Genomic DNA, 12,551 nt, shown 5'->3' with positions numbered 1-12,551 from the left:
CTGGGAGGCTTAGTGGTTGAGCGTCTGCCTTCGGCTCGGCGTGACTCTGGGATCCTGGGATCAAGTCCCCACATCGGGCTCCCTACGGGGAGCCTGTTTCTCCCTCTCCCTGTGTCTCTGCCTCTCTCTCTGTGTCTCATGAATAAATACATAAAATGTATTTTATACACCAAACATATGCAAACAGTGTAGTAGGCCCTGGGACCTCACAAACTAGCTTAGACCAAGGATTGATTGTTATAGAGTTTTCATCTACACACAGTTCTTCACTGATAAATTATTTCCATTTTGTATCCCCTGTGACCATGTAAATGGATGAGTTAAATGTTGGGGTAGTGTGGGGCTGTAATGCAAGAGTGACTGTTATTAGGCACACATGGTTTCTAGTTGGTGGGCATGCTATTTGTATGTGCTACCCAAAGACACCACAGCTAATCATGTGCTAACAGGAAGAATAGGTAGCAAATATGAGCCTCTGAGCACACTTTGTGTGTTAGCAGTCACTAAAAGTAAGGTACTGTACCTTGATTATACATCCTCGCCTAGCAGAGAGTAGTGCCTGAGGCAGAAGCTCCATAGGCAATGCTTCACATTTGAACATACAGCAGTCCCCCTTGTCCCCAGGGCATATGTTCTGAGACTTCCAATGGATGCCTGAGACCGCAGCTACTCCCAGACCCTATACATACATACTTTCCAGTATGGACATACCCATGATACACTTTAATTTATAAATAAGACTCAGTAAGAGATTAACAATAATAGTAAAATGGAATGACTATAACAATATACTGTAATAAAATTTATATGAATGTGGTCTCTCTCTCAAAATATCTGATGGTACTGTACGCACCGTTCTTGTGATGATGTGAGATGGTAAAATGCCTATGCGATGAGATGAAGTGAGAGGAAGGACGTAGGCGCTGTGACCTGGTGTTAGGCTGCTACTGACCTTCTGACGGTGTAGGTCAGAGGAGGATCATCTGCTTCCAGACCGCAGTTGACCTGGGTTGACTGTGGGTAACTTGAAACCTTGGGAAGATAAGGAGGAGCTATTATGGGGCCCCTGGGTGGCCCAGTGGTTGAGTGGCTACCTTCAGCTCAGGGCGTGACCCCAGGGTCTCAGGATTGAGTCCCACATCGGCCTCCTGGTAAGGAACCTGCTTCTCCCTCTGCCTGTGTCTCTGCCCCTGTCTTTGTATCTCTCATGAATAAATAAATAAAATCTTAAAACAAAAAAAAAAAAAAAAGAAAGAGGGGGAGCCATTGTACTGACAAAAGCCAAATCCATTTTCTTACATACTCGATTTAAGGAAATAAAAAAATACTTCAAAACTATCAGAATTAACCAGATAAATATAAATACAAATGAGAACTTAATTACTAATTTTCACTTTATGGCACAGACTTGATCTTTTTCACTATTGGGAATGTTCAAAGAAAAATTCTCTTTATGTCTTCATGTCCTGAGAAATCGTATCTGTTACCTGCTTTGATTTCAAGTGCAAGGACCCTAAAATCTCATGCCTTGTCCAACTTTTCATGTATGGCTATGCCCATTTCCTTGGGTAATATAATATATATGTTGCTTTTCAAGTGCTTAGGTAATTCCGGTTTGTTTTGTTTTTTTTTAAGATTTTATTTATTTATTAGAGAGAGAGAGGCAGAGGGAGAAGCAGGCTCCATGCAGGGAGCCTGACGTGGGACTTGATCCCGGTCTCCAGGATCACTCCCCAGGCCGAAGGCAGGCGCTAAACCACTGAGCCACCCAAGCTGCCCGGTAATTCAGTTTTTATGTGATCTTATACAATTTTAGCAATATGTGGGTTCACATAAACCAGCTACCAAAACGAAAGCTTCACCGTTGCTGTATGCATACCATGTAACATTTGGTAGCTCGCTACTTAAAGGCACTTCATCCGATTTATATTGTAATATGACAGTTTTATAAAAGAAATAATTACTATGTCTTTTCCACTGTTGTTTTTAACCAGCGTTTTTTCTTACATAAGATTCGGTTTAAGTAAGATAAACTACTAACAAGTGGATCTTTGAGTAGATTTGGAGCAAGATCCAACACACACAAAATGGATGCTTTTAAAACATGGTCGATATGAATAGATCTGTATAGGCTTTTTTTTCTTTAAGGTTTTTTTTTTTATTTATTTGAGAAAGAGTGCTTGTGTGCGTGCGTGCAAGAGAGAGAGAGCGTGAGCAGCGGGGAGGGGCCGAGGAGAGGGAGAAGCAGACTCCCCCTGAGCACAGAGCCCAGGACTCGATCATGACCTGAGCCTAAGACAGTCTCTTGACCAGCTGAGCCACCCGGGTGCCGTCTGTAAGTTTGGAAGGTATTTCCCTTGGCACACCTGTATAAATGTTAACATTCTTCAATAAACTGTGTGAGGTTTCGAGAGATAATTAAATAACTCTACAATTTACTAGTTGTATGACCTTGAACAAATTACCTGCCCTCTGTGCTTCAGTTTTTCATCTGTAAATTAAGGGTGTTAATCTCTTTACCTCATAGAGTCATTTTGGGAATTGAACAAGGTCATATGTGCAAATCTCTTAGAAGAGTACGCAAATCATCGTAAGGCCCCTAAAGAATGTCACTAAATGTTACTTCAGATTTGTAGTAAATATATGCAACCGTGAGTTTATTTTTTAGCAAGCAAAGTGTTTTGTTCAAAATTAACATTCAGGTCTATGATTTGTGGTTTTGCCTTTTGAAATGACTGATGTGTTCTATTGTTTTGATTATCTTTTCTGGAACATCTGGCCAAATGCCTAAAAATAATGAGTGTTAAAACTATGTACATGTATTTCTTAATATATTTTAATGAGTTAATGATGAAAAATATGTTTAAGTGTTTAAACTCGATTTTACAGCGGTGTTAATTCTGATCATTGTAACTCCTGTCAGATGCGTGCAAAGTCTTTACTCTAGATACGTTAGTATTTTCTCCTACAACGTCCTGCTTTTATCAGTGTACTTAAATGTTTGTGTACCTTTGTAATATAAAACCCTGGCCACCTCCGACTCCCAAAAGATGTGTTTTTGGCTGGCAGTCTATAGAACACTAATGATAAAAGGCTGGGGTCTTGACCTTGACCTGTGCGAACCCATCTGCCTGCTGTGCTCCATGGCCACGCCGCATCTGAGCAAGAGCAGGGTGTGATGGTGGTAGCTCCTCATGTCCCTGCTTGAAGATGAGTAGTTCTGGGAGGCATTGTGGATGGAGCCGTTCAAGTCCAGCGCCACGGTATCATACCGCTCAGGTTCTTTAAAACAACAATGAGGTAATAACGAGGCACCAGTCCTAAGATCTGGACAGATTACAAAATGCTTCTCCCACTTCTTCAATCTTCCTCTTCCACTTTCTCTTTTCACGTTGGCATATGTATTTGTTCCCACGAAATGAGTTGGGGGGGCGGGGCATGCTGACTTATTAAACACGTCCTGTCATACCCCACCGTGAATCCTATTACTGGGAAGTGTCACCGCCAGATGAACTGGATAGATAGTCTGAACACGTGTGTGTATAAGCCTGATTTTTGCAAATTAAGTCCCATTTACAAAGCAGTAAGGGAGTTTGCTATTTAAACCACTTGTACATTACGCTAACTAATCATCCTTTAATTTCTCCTTCATGTAAACATGAATTTTCCTGTGCCTTTGTGATGGGCACTTTTAGTGGAAAAACAGTCCAAAACTCTTGCTTTATTCGTCATGGAACCTGATGCATCTGGAGGACAGCCAAGTGGTCTTTGTGCCGTAAACAGGATCTGAGGGGTTGGCATCTCGGTGGCACAGTTGACTAGCGAGTACTCGTTCAGGGGGAGAATGTTTGACTCGAGCAGCGGGAGGCGAGGGTCGTGCGTTGGATGACCAACCAGCGGCCGGGGGGTGGGGGGGACTGAGGATGCGACTGTGCGGGAGCTTGGGTGCCGGGCGCAGGAGGATGGAGAGCCCTGGGAAGCCTAAGAGCAGAAGGAAGGTATGATCCCATGGACCTTTAAAGAGGCGGGTCTGGTGGCAGAGTGACATGGCCTGTGTGTTCCGTGGTGTGGGTGTTTATTTTCTTTGTCCTGAACAAAGGGCCTTCACCTTGATGAGGTTTTCTGTGTGAGGCTCCCAGGTTTATGTCCTTTGGTGCTGCTGTGATTTGCCCTAGGGTGTATTGTCCCTGTTGTGCTTTAGTTGACTGTGTTACGTTCCCAGGGCCAGGGCTGCATTTTCCATAGAAATGTAACTTTTGTTGGGAGCCCCAGGGTAACTTAAAAGAAGATGAAAATTGGTCTGGCTCTAGAATCTTAGAAGATTTTATGGTGGCTGGACATCAGGGGATCTGGGGCAGGGGTGTCTGCCGCCTAATGTCGTAACACGTATACTGAAAAAGGTTTGTACAAGAAAGAGAACAGCGTCTTCTCATCTTCGGGCTGCTCCAAGTTTTATGTCCTCGCCAAACCACGTAGTAGGGAACGGCCGGCTGAGAAGTCACCGTGCCCTGGCCGTCACGGGTTTGTGCCCTTAGTTTGGAGCTGTTTGCTGGGGAAGCCCCCGCAGCTTGTTGTAGGTCCTGGGCCGCTTCGCGAATACTGAATGACCTGGTCCCTTGGGCCAGGATTAGGGTTTGGTCCGGGTGCAGAGGACTCTAAAAGGTCGCTTCTGTTCTACGTGCCAACAGAGGACTAATAAAAACGAGATATCCTGGCCAGAGAAATTGTGGGTCATCCCCGGTGCAGGCTGGTGAGTGGTCCCGGGAAGTCGGGTACTGTTAACCAGAATAGTTCTGACCTTGGAGCCCTGCCACGTGACCCTGGCACCCAGCTTGGCCCTCCCGGCCGCTGTGGGAGACCTGCTTAACGGGAGGTACAGCTGCGAGTGGAAGTCAGCTGGGGAGTTTCTCTGGAGGCCTTGCTGAGAGCCTTGCGGTCTTGCTCTCGGCCTCTGCCGCGTGGGGAAGTGCAGGCGGGAAGAGCGGGGGTGTGGAAGCTCCGAGGCTGACCCGCATAGCAGGGGGGGCACCCTTCCTCTGGGAGAGAGGCCCTACTGGCCAGGGTGTTGGGGGGTTTTTTTAATGTGATTTCAGATGCTTTGTGACTAAAATCCGAGGTAAGTCTTCCTTCTCAAGAGCAGCGTCACTCGGAGCAGAATTGGGGGCGTTTGGAGGTCACTAAGCCTCCAGGTAGCGACCCCGACTCTTCCAAAATGCTGTGGTTTTAGCCTGGGGGGCTTTCCATCTCAGAAGCCCCAGAGTTGGCAAGGGAAACTGGTACTGCGTTGATTGCTGGGGGGGAGTCGTGGTCCCAGGCCTCAGAGGGACTTTAGTGACAGTTTTAGGGTATCTTGAGGCGACCCTACCGGAACAGTATTAGCTGAACTCCCTGCAGTTCCTGCCTGAGGGTGGGACAGCCGGTCCCTCTGGTGGCCCTGACCTGGGGCTGCGGAGGCCCTGCCGAAGAAGGTGGCCGCGGGTAGTGGGCCTGCGTGGGCCTGACCCCCTCAGGAGAGTCCCAGGCCGCCGACCTGACAGCAGAGAGGCCACCTGGGCCCCTGCAGTACCACCCGGAGCCGGGCGCAGGCGGGGGCGGGTAAGCGCAGCCTACCCTTGCGGCGAGGGCCCCCGAGCTCTGTTGGGTTCACTGGTCGGGGAGGAGTCTCCCACAGGGGATCCCGATTTAGTTTTTCCTTCATCAGATATTCAGGCAAAGTGGGGGCCCGGAGCTCTGGCCACGGGGCCGCGGGAGCCTCCACGCTCGCGGGTGTCCCCTTCGCCCAGCTTCGGCGGCGCGGGGAGCCCGAGGGCCGGACCCACTTTCTCTGTGTTCTCTGCCGCCCCCAGCCCGGGCCTCCCGCCAGGCAGGTCCAGCACGAATGCTTCCGAGTAAATGAATGAGTCAGAAAACGGAAAACCCTCTGTCTTTGGGATAAGGGGCCCACGTACTGTGTAAGGCCGAGCTTCCACCCACGGTCGGCATCTACACTGACGTGAGCGGCGGGAGCGTGGGACCCGCAGGCGGGTGCCCTCCCGGTTCCAGGCGGGGGTCGCGAGCCCGGCCCGGGTGCGTGTGCCCCGCGCGGACCCCGGCGGCTCGGGTCGTGGTCTCGGGATCTGGACACTCCCACCTCGCGTCCGGCTTCCCCGGGGAAGTCTGAGGGGACGCGCGGACCTGACCTGCCGCCCGACGTGAGCGCGGGGCAGGTGGGGGCAGGTCGTCGGGGGCGAGGCCTGCCCCTCCAGGCCCCTGGCCCCGCTGGGCCTGGGCCTGCGCCGGCTGCCGGGCTCCCTCGTGACACCCGCCCGGCCGTCAGGCCTTGCAGTCGGCTCCCCCCGGGCAGGTACCGCCAGGTGCCCGGTCCTCCTCCCACGGAATACCTGCCTGATGGAGTTGAAGGATTAGCACGGTTTTAACCAAATCAGGCTCTTCCATCCCTATGATTATCTAAAATCAAAGCACTCGGAGTGCTTTGCGTGCTTTTGAGAAGCTATTTTTTCCCTGTTATTACTGCTAGGTAGTCCTCCATCGTGCTCAGCCAGAAGTGCATAAGGCTCCGCTCGGCCCACAGCGTAGGTTAGAAACCTGCGGATGGGGGAAAAGCACAGAAGCCCTGGCTTCCTTCTTAACCTGGATTTGCCTTTGGCATGTGATGCAGTACCAGTAGAGGGAGCCCTCTATTAATTTGGAAATCCACGAGAAGGATCTCTGTTCATCTGTCTAATTGGATTTAATTTAGGGATTGTGCTAAGAACGCCTTCCTCCACCCTGCCCCAAGAATTTATGTTAACAACATTGGGAAATTAATCAATTGTAGGAAGGGAGAGAATGACCTTCAGCCCTGACCCCCACCTGGGGCTTTTTAGATGAAGACGTTCCAAGTTAGTCTCCAGAGTCTTTTAATCCATTTTGAAAGTCACTACCATTATGCTCCTAAAAATTCCCAAATAATTGGGTACATTTAGCCCTTAGAGCCTCAGTAACAGGGCTGCTTCAGGCATAACTACAAAATGATGGGTTTGCCAAACCGCATGACAACCACTCTTTGCATAGCTTTCATCTGTGAAAAACGAGTGAGTAGTTGTAGATTGGTTCTAAGGTTCTTCCCAGCTCAAAGCAAAGCTAGTTTATAGGAGAGGTGCCTTCTATGTGGGGGAAAATGTGAAAATCTCTTTGAGAACTTTAGAAATTATTTTCTCCTCCTAAAATCTGTCACTTTTTGAGAAGTCAGCTTATTTGGGGAAAATTTAAGTAATGGAAACGTAGCATATCATAATGCGCTAAACTTGGAAAAGCAGTGTATGGGGGTTTATGTGTTTTTTTAATTTTTGTTTAGAGTTTATAGGTTATGCCTTTAAATTCATTATTATCCGTTGGCGTGCAGCCGTCTTGGTTCTGGAAGGTTTTTTTATTTTTCTTTAGTTCAATTATTTTAACATTTATCAAAATAGAATTTATTATGATAGGAAAAACTTTGTTTTTTTTTATGGTGTGGGGTTGAATTTCAGGTTAATTAATATGTGGTAAGGGGCAGGCCATGGTAAGGAGGGCTGTTAACTTCCATAGACTTAAAACATGATTAAAGAGGAAAATGAAAGAATACCTGGAGACCTCAAAACACTCAAGCTTTTTTTTTTACCTAATTAAGCTTTTGACTACCGCCTACCCCCCAAATCCCCTCTGCATTAAATATTCCATTAGCCATACAGGTGACATTCTAAGAATTTCTAATAAAGTTGTATTCTCAGTGCCAGGGAGCTCAAATTACACAGTTGCTAAAGGAAATGTGTGCTGTGCCATTCCAGCATGACTTCCAATGAGTCACCCTTTAATTCCTCCCAAACAGGCATGGTGTAACATCATTGTCACTTTATGTAATGCTTTTCACTATCAGACTATGATTCTCTAAATTACTGTTAATGATTCCAATTGAAAACTTGTTTAAGGCATTTGTATCTACTTCCTTCTAGTTTGTATGAGTTCGTATTTCAGTCGCTTGAATTCAGATCCTGTTTACCCCACGCAGGTTTCTCTGGGATAAAAGGCAGGGCAGATGTGGACAACGTGGTGATTTGTGATGACCCAATTATTTATATGAACAGCCTGGATCTTGGGGCTTTGCCGAGATTCTAAGGTTAAGTTGTTACGCTTTAAATTCTATTTCTATATAATAACAATGTGGGTGACAATATTTGTTTTCTTATTTTACTAAGTTGTCTTGAATTTTAATCTTCCCGTTTGGGTTTTTGGTTGTCTTTTTGAGCATAATACACTAGTGTTTTCTTTGTCCTGTTCTCTACAGAAACTGACCAAATCCCAGAGGTTACACGATACAAAAATAATTTGCTTCTAAAATAAATCACTTGCTTGTAAAACAATTTGCGTAATTTGTATAATTTGTTTGTATTACAAGTTTAGGGCTTTTGAGTGTAAAATAAAGTTCCTTTCCATGAGCTCTTGATTACTGATACCAGAGAAGTGAAAGAGAAAAAAAAAAATTATTCATGTTAATTTCTTTCAGAAATAACATTATTTGTAGGGGCTTTTCTAATTACAAAAACCATACAAGTGATTGCCGAAAATGTGAGAAAAGTTTAAGAATACTAAGATGGTTACATGTTAATATAGCATTTTCAGAGATTTTTTTTTTAAGCCAGCCGATGCATTTTTAAGTCTGGTATCTCAGCTAAATGATCTAATAATCCTGATTTGATTTTTTTTATGAGTTAAATCAGCCTCTTATTTATTTCCTAGCCAGAATATATATAGCTGGGGTAATAAATACCAGTAAATATTTCACTCTTGAGATTGAATATGTGGTATTCCCCAGAAAGACTTCTAAATTGAGCTGTCATTGCTAAAGACTTTCATTTATCTTTGTATATTTGTATACTCTATGGCCAACTTGCATACAAAGTAACACAATATCTAGATGCAATATGATATATATTGACCTTTCTCCCTTTGATTTTAGGCTTCTGGGACTTTTTTTGTGGAAAAGATTGATGAAACTGTCACTAAAATATATATATATATATATGAAATCTTTAAATCCTTTTTTTTTCTGCAAAGATTTGAAGCTCTCATTGTTGGAGAGGTACTACTGCAGCAACTTTTATAACTTTTTAGGAAAGAATTAAATTTAAATTGTCAGCTCTACACTTTTGGAAACGACTTCAACACAGAAGAAAACAAGTCTAGAGATCATGTTTACTGCTACTTTTCTAATATTCTTAACCACTGAACTTACAAGTTATGGTAACTTTATTTTAGCAGTATCTTAAAAGGAACAAAAAATTTCCTGGTACAGCAATTATCACCTGCAGATGGCCTAAAATTAGCATATTGAGTTAACTCCAGAAACAGCTTGTGAGCTGTGAAATGGGAGTTCAGATAGATAGTGAGATTTCACAGAAACGCTTGGTATATGGTATAAATAACCAGATATCAAGATACCAATCGATGCATGCAAAGTAAAATGAGACTACTAATAGCTTAGTTAAAATATCCTATGTAAAACTTGATGTCAAAGAGATTTATTTTGATGTTGAACATGGTGAAGCCTCTCTGCTTATGCATAGAATTTTAAGAATTATTTGTATATGCACATGAAAACAAAGAAGGCTTGAAGTCGAATTTATTATGGCTTATAATCTGATTAGAAGAAAAGAGAATTTAGGGACCCCTGGGTGGCTCAGTGGTTGAGCGTCTCCCTTCAGTTCAGGGCATGACCCCGGGGTCCTGGGATCGAGTCCCACATCGGGCTCCCTGCAGGGAGCCTGCTTCTCCTTCTGCCTGTGTCTCTGCCTCTCTCTGTGTGTATCTCATGAATGAATAAATAAAATCTTTAAAAGAAGAAAAGCGAATTTAAGTATAGATGAAAGCGTTATTAATCAGATTTATAAAAGCATGGCAGATTTCAAGTTAACTTTTCTTAGGCTTTGCGGTATTATTATTTGACAGATCTAAAAAGATCCCATTTTGTGGCAAGGAGAAATAGTTTAGAGCCAGAATTCAAAAGGAGAAGCTAATGAACAATGCAAAAGAATTAACTTTTTCATGAGAGGACTTGATGGATTATTTGGTCATTGGGCATCCAACAAGTATTTCTGGTCCTTTAATACCTAGGTGTCAAAAACACTGCTTCTTCCTTCATCTTTATGTTAAGTTACTTAAACTTGAGGGGTTTTATTTTTGTTTTTTAAGATTTATTTACTTATTTAAGAGAGAGCACACATGCACGTGCGAGAAGGGGGAGGAGCAGAGGGAGAGGGACAAGCAGACTCTGAGCTGAGTGTGAAGTCGGGTGTGGGGCTCTATCCCACGAACCTGAGATATGACTGGATCCAAAACCAAGAGTTAGACACTCAACTGGACTGAGCCACCCAGGAGCCCCTGAACTTCTTGAGTTTTAATTCACGTGTATAAAGAATACATTTTGGTGCTTGCTTCAGCAGCAGTATACTTACTAAAATTGAAATGATATGGAGATAGCATGGCCCATATACAAGGATGACCTAGAAATTCATGCAGCATTCCATAATTTTGATGTTAACTTATTGTGGTAATCCTTTCGCAGTATATACGTATATCAAATCATTATTCTGTAGAGCTTAAACTAATACAGTTTACATCAGTTATATCTTACTAAAACTGAGAGGGGAAGGATATGTTTTGAACATGTCTGTACATCAAAGACCATCCCACAAATATTTAATATTTACCTATTAATGTAGTTTTGTAAGTAAGATTCTATCTTACAGGGTTTTATTTTGTCTCTGTGGATAATTGTTTTTGCCATTCAGAAAGGAAACATTTAATGTATGACATGCACACAGTGTAAGGAAAAAATAGCTCCCCATGCATGCATTTGTATTTCTTCAATATCCCAGCTAAAGTAATATTTCTTATTGGATATATTTAGGGATGTAAATTTATATCTTGGAAAAAATCTAAATTGAACTTTACAATTCTGCACAACCACTTGTTCATAGCCATATAGTTCTGGGTTCCCTGGTCAGAATAAAAGAATCTATCGACAGGTTTTGTAGACTTCCCTGGTAGCTTTTCAGGGTGATCACTGGCTACAAATCCCATCCTTTCCTTTTGTGTCGGGGGGCCAGTCATCGCTACCCCAGTGAACTCCACTTAGCTAGTCTTCAGTTAACAAGTCTCATTTCCTCTTATAGATGCGTGCACATGTGTACACGTGCATGCACACATACACACAAGCAGGCACGCATGCGCACATCCCTGCCATGGGGCGAGAACAGTCTATTGTCAGTCTCCTTATTCTGTTTCTGGTGATCCCAGGACTTGGAGGACCAAATGATCGCTTCTCTCCATGGAGTGCTTGGGGACCTCATACGTTAGCTAAGCATTATGGTCCCCTGATGAAATGTGCTAAATAAAAAATGTTTTCAGGTGTTGCTAGGAATGCACCTAACCGAGGCTTACGATACAATGCTTCACAACTGTTGATATACCTGAAGTACGTCAGTTTGTGTGAGCGTGGGAAACTGTCCATGATGTAGTATGATATGCAGGTTGCATGACATCTATCACAGGATGCACGTGAATTTCTTTATAAACTCCATTCAACAGAAGTTTCTTTAAAATCCATCAGTTCTATGGCGGACATTGTAGTTTCTTGCAGCTGCTTGACTTTGTATTCTATTCCTTCAACTGTAATATTTTTTCTGCCTGATGAATTCCTATTTATTCTTTCAGAACTTAACTGAAATGCAATCTGTGAAGCTCTAGACCTGATTCCTGAGACATAACTAGTTTTTCTCCTAAGGTTTAGTGCTCTCTGTTCTTACCTCTATTGTCCCACTAATACTATGTCTTGCAATGATTTGTTTCTACGTACGTCTGTTCTCCAGCTAGGTAGTGAGCTCCTGTCACCCAGCCCAGGTTCAAGTATATCACGTGGCCTCGACTAAACAAGAGAATGTCTCTTTATTACCTCAGGTTGCTCAGGCCATAAGTTGATAAACATAGAACATTTTGAGAGCCCTGAGAGCTCTTTTTTCTCCTGGGTTTGATAAAGTAATATCCACTGTATTTTGTGATTGTAGTTCTTTAACTCAATCATATGATTATTAAGATATTTTTTAAAACTTCATTGAGGGGGATCCCTGGGTGGCGCAGTGGTTTAGCGCCTGCTTTTGGCCCAGGGCGTGATCCTGGAGACCCGGGATCGAATCCCATGTCGGGCTCCCGGTGTATGGAGCCTGCTTCTCCCTCTGCCTATGTCTCTGCCTCTCTCTCTCTCTGTGACTATCATAAAGAAATAAAAATTAAAAAAAAATTAAAAAAAAAAAAAAAACTTCATTGAGGGACAACTGTGTGGCTCAGTTGGTGAAACATCTGCTTTCATCTCAGGTCATGACCCCGGGGAACTGGGATTGAGCCCCATAGCTCCCTGCTCCGCAGGAACCTGCCTCTTCCCCTCCCTTCCCCTCTGCTCGTGGTCTCTTTCTCTCTCAAATAAATGAATAAAATCTTTTTAAAAACTTCACTGAGAGGCAGCCCCAGTGGCCCAATGG

The 12,551-nt window shown here is 43.9% G+C and overlaps 1 protein-coding gene and 1 non-coding gene across 3 annotated transcripts in view; both read left to right on the top strand.

The window, feature by feature from the left end:
* HSD17B12 (hydroxysteroid 17-beta dehydrogenase 12) overlaps window positions 1-12,551 on the top strand; it is a 154,499-nt gene that overhangs the window by 117,848 nt on the left and 24,100 nt on the right. The gene's annotated exons all lie outside the window — the stretch shown is intronic.
* Window positions 10,442-10,547, top strand: LOC112663759 (U6 spliceosomal RNA). Its single transcript, XR_003139355.1, has one exon. It is a non-coding gene; the product is annotated as a U6 spliceosomal RNA (small nuclear RNA).

The sequence above is a fragment of the Canis lupus genome, chromosome 18 (genome assembly GCF_003254725.2).
Source record: "Canis lupus dingo isolate Sandy chromosome 18, ASM325472v2, whole genome shotgun sequence".
NCBI lineage: Eukaryota > Metazoa > Chordata > Mammalia > Carnivora > Canidae > Canis > Canis lupus.
Note: the sequence above shows the minus strand (reverse complement) of the source record. Positions and strands in the feature narration are given on the sequence as shown.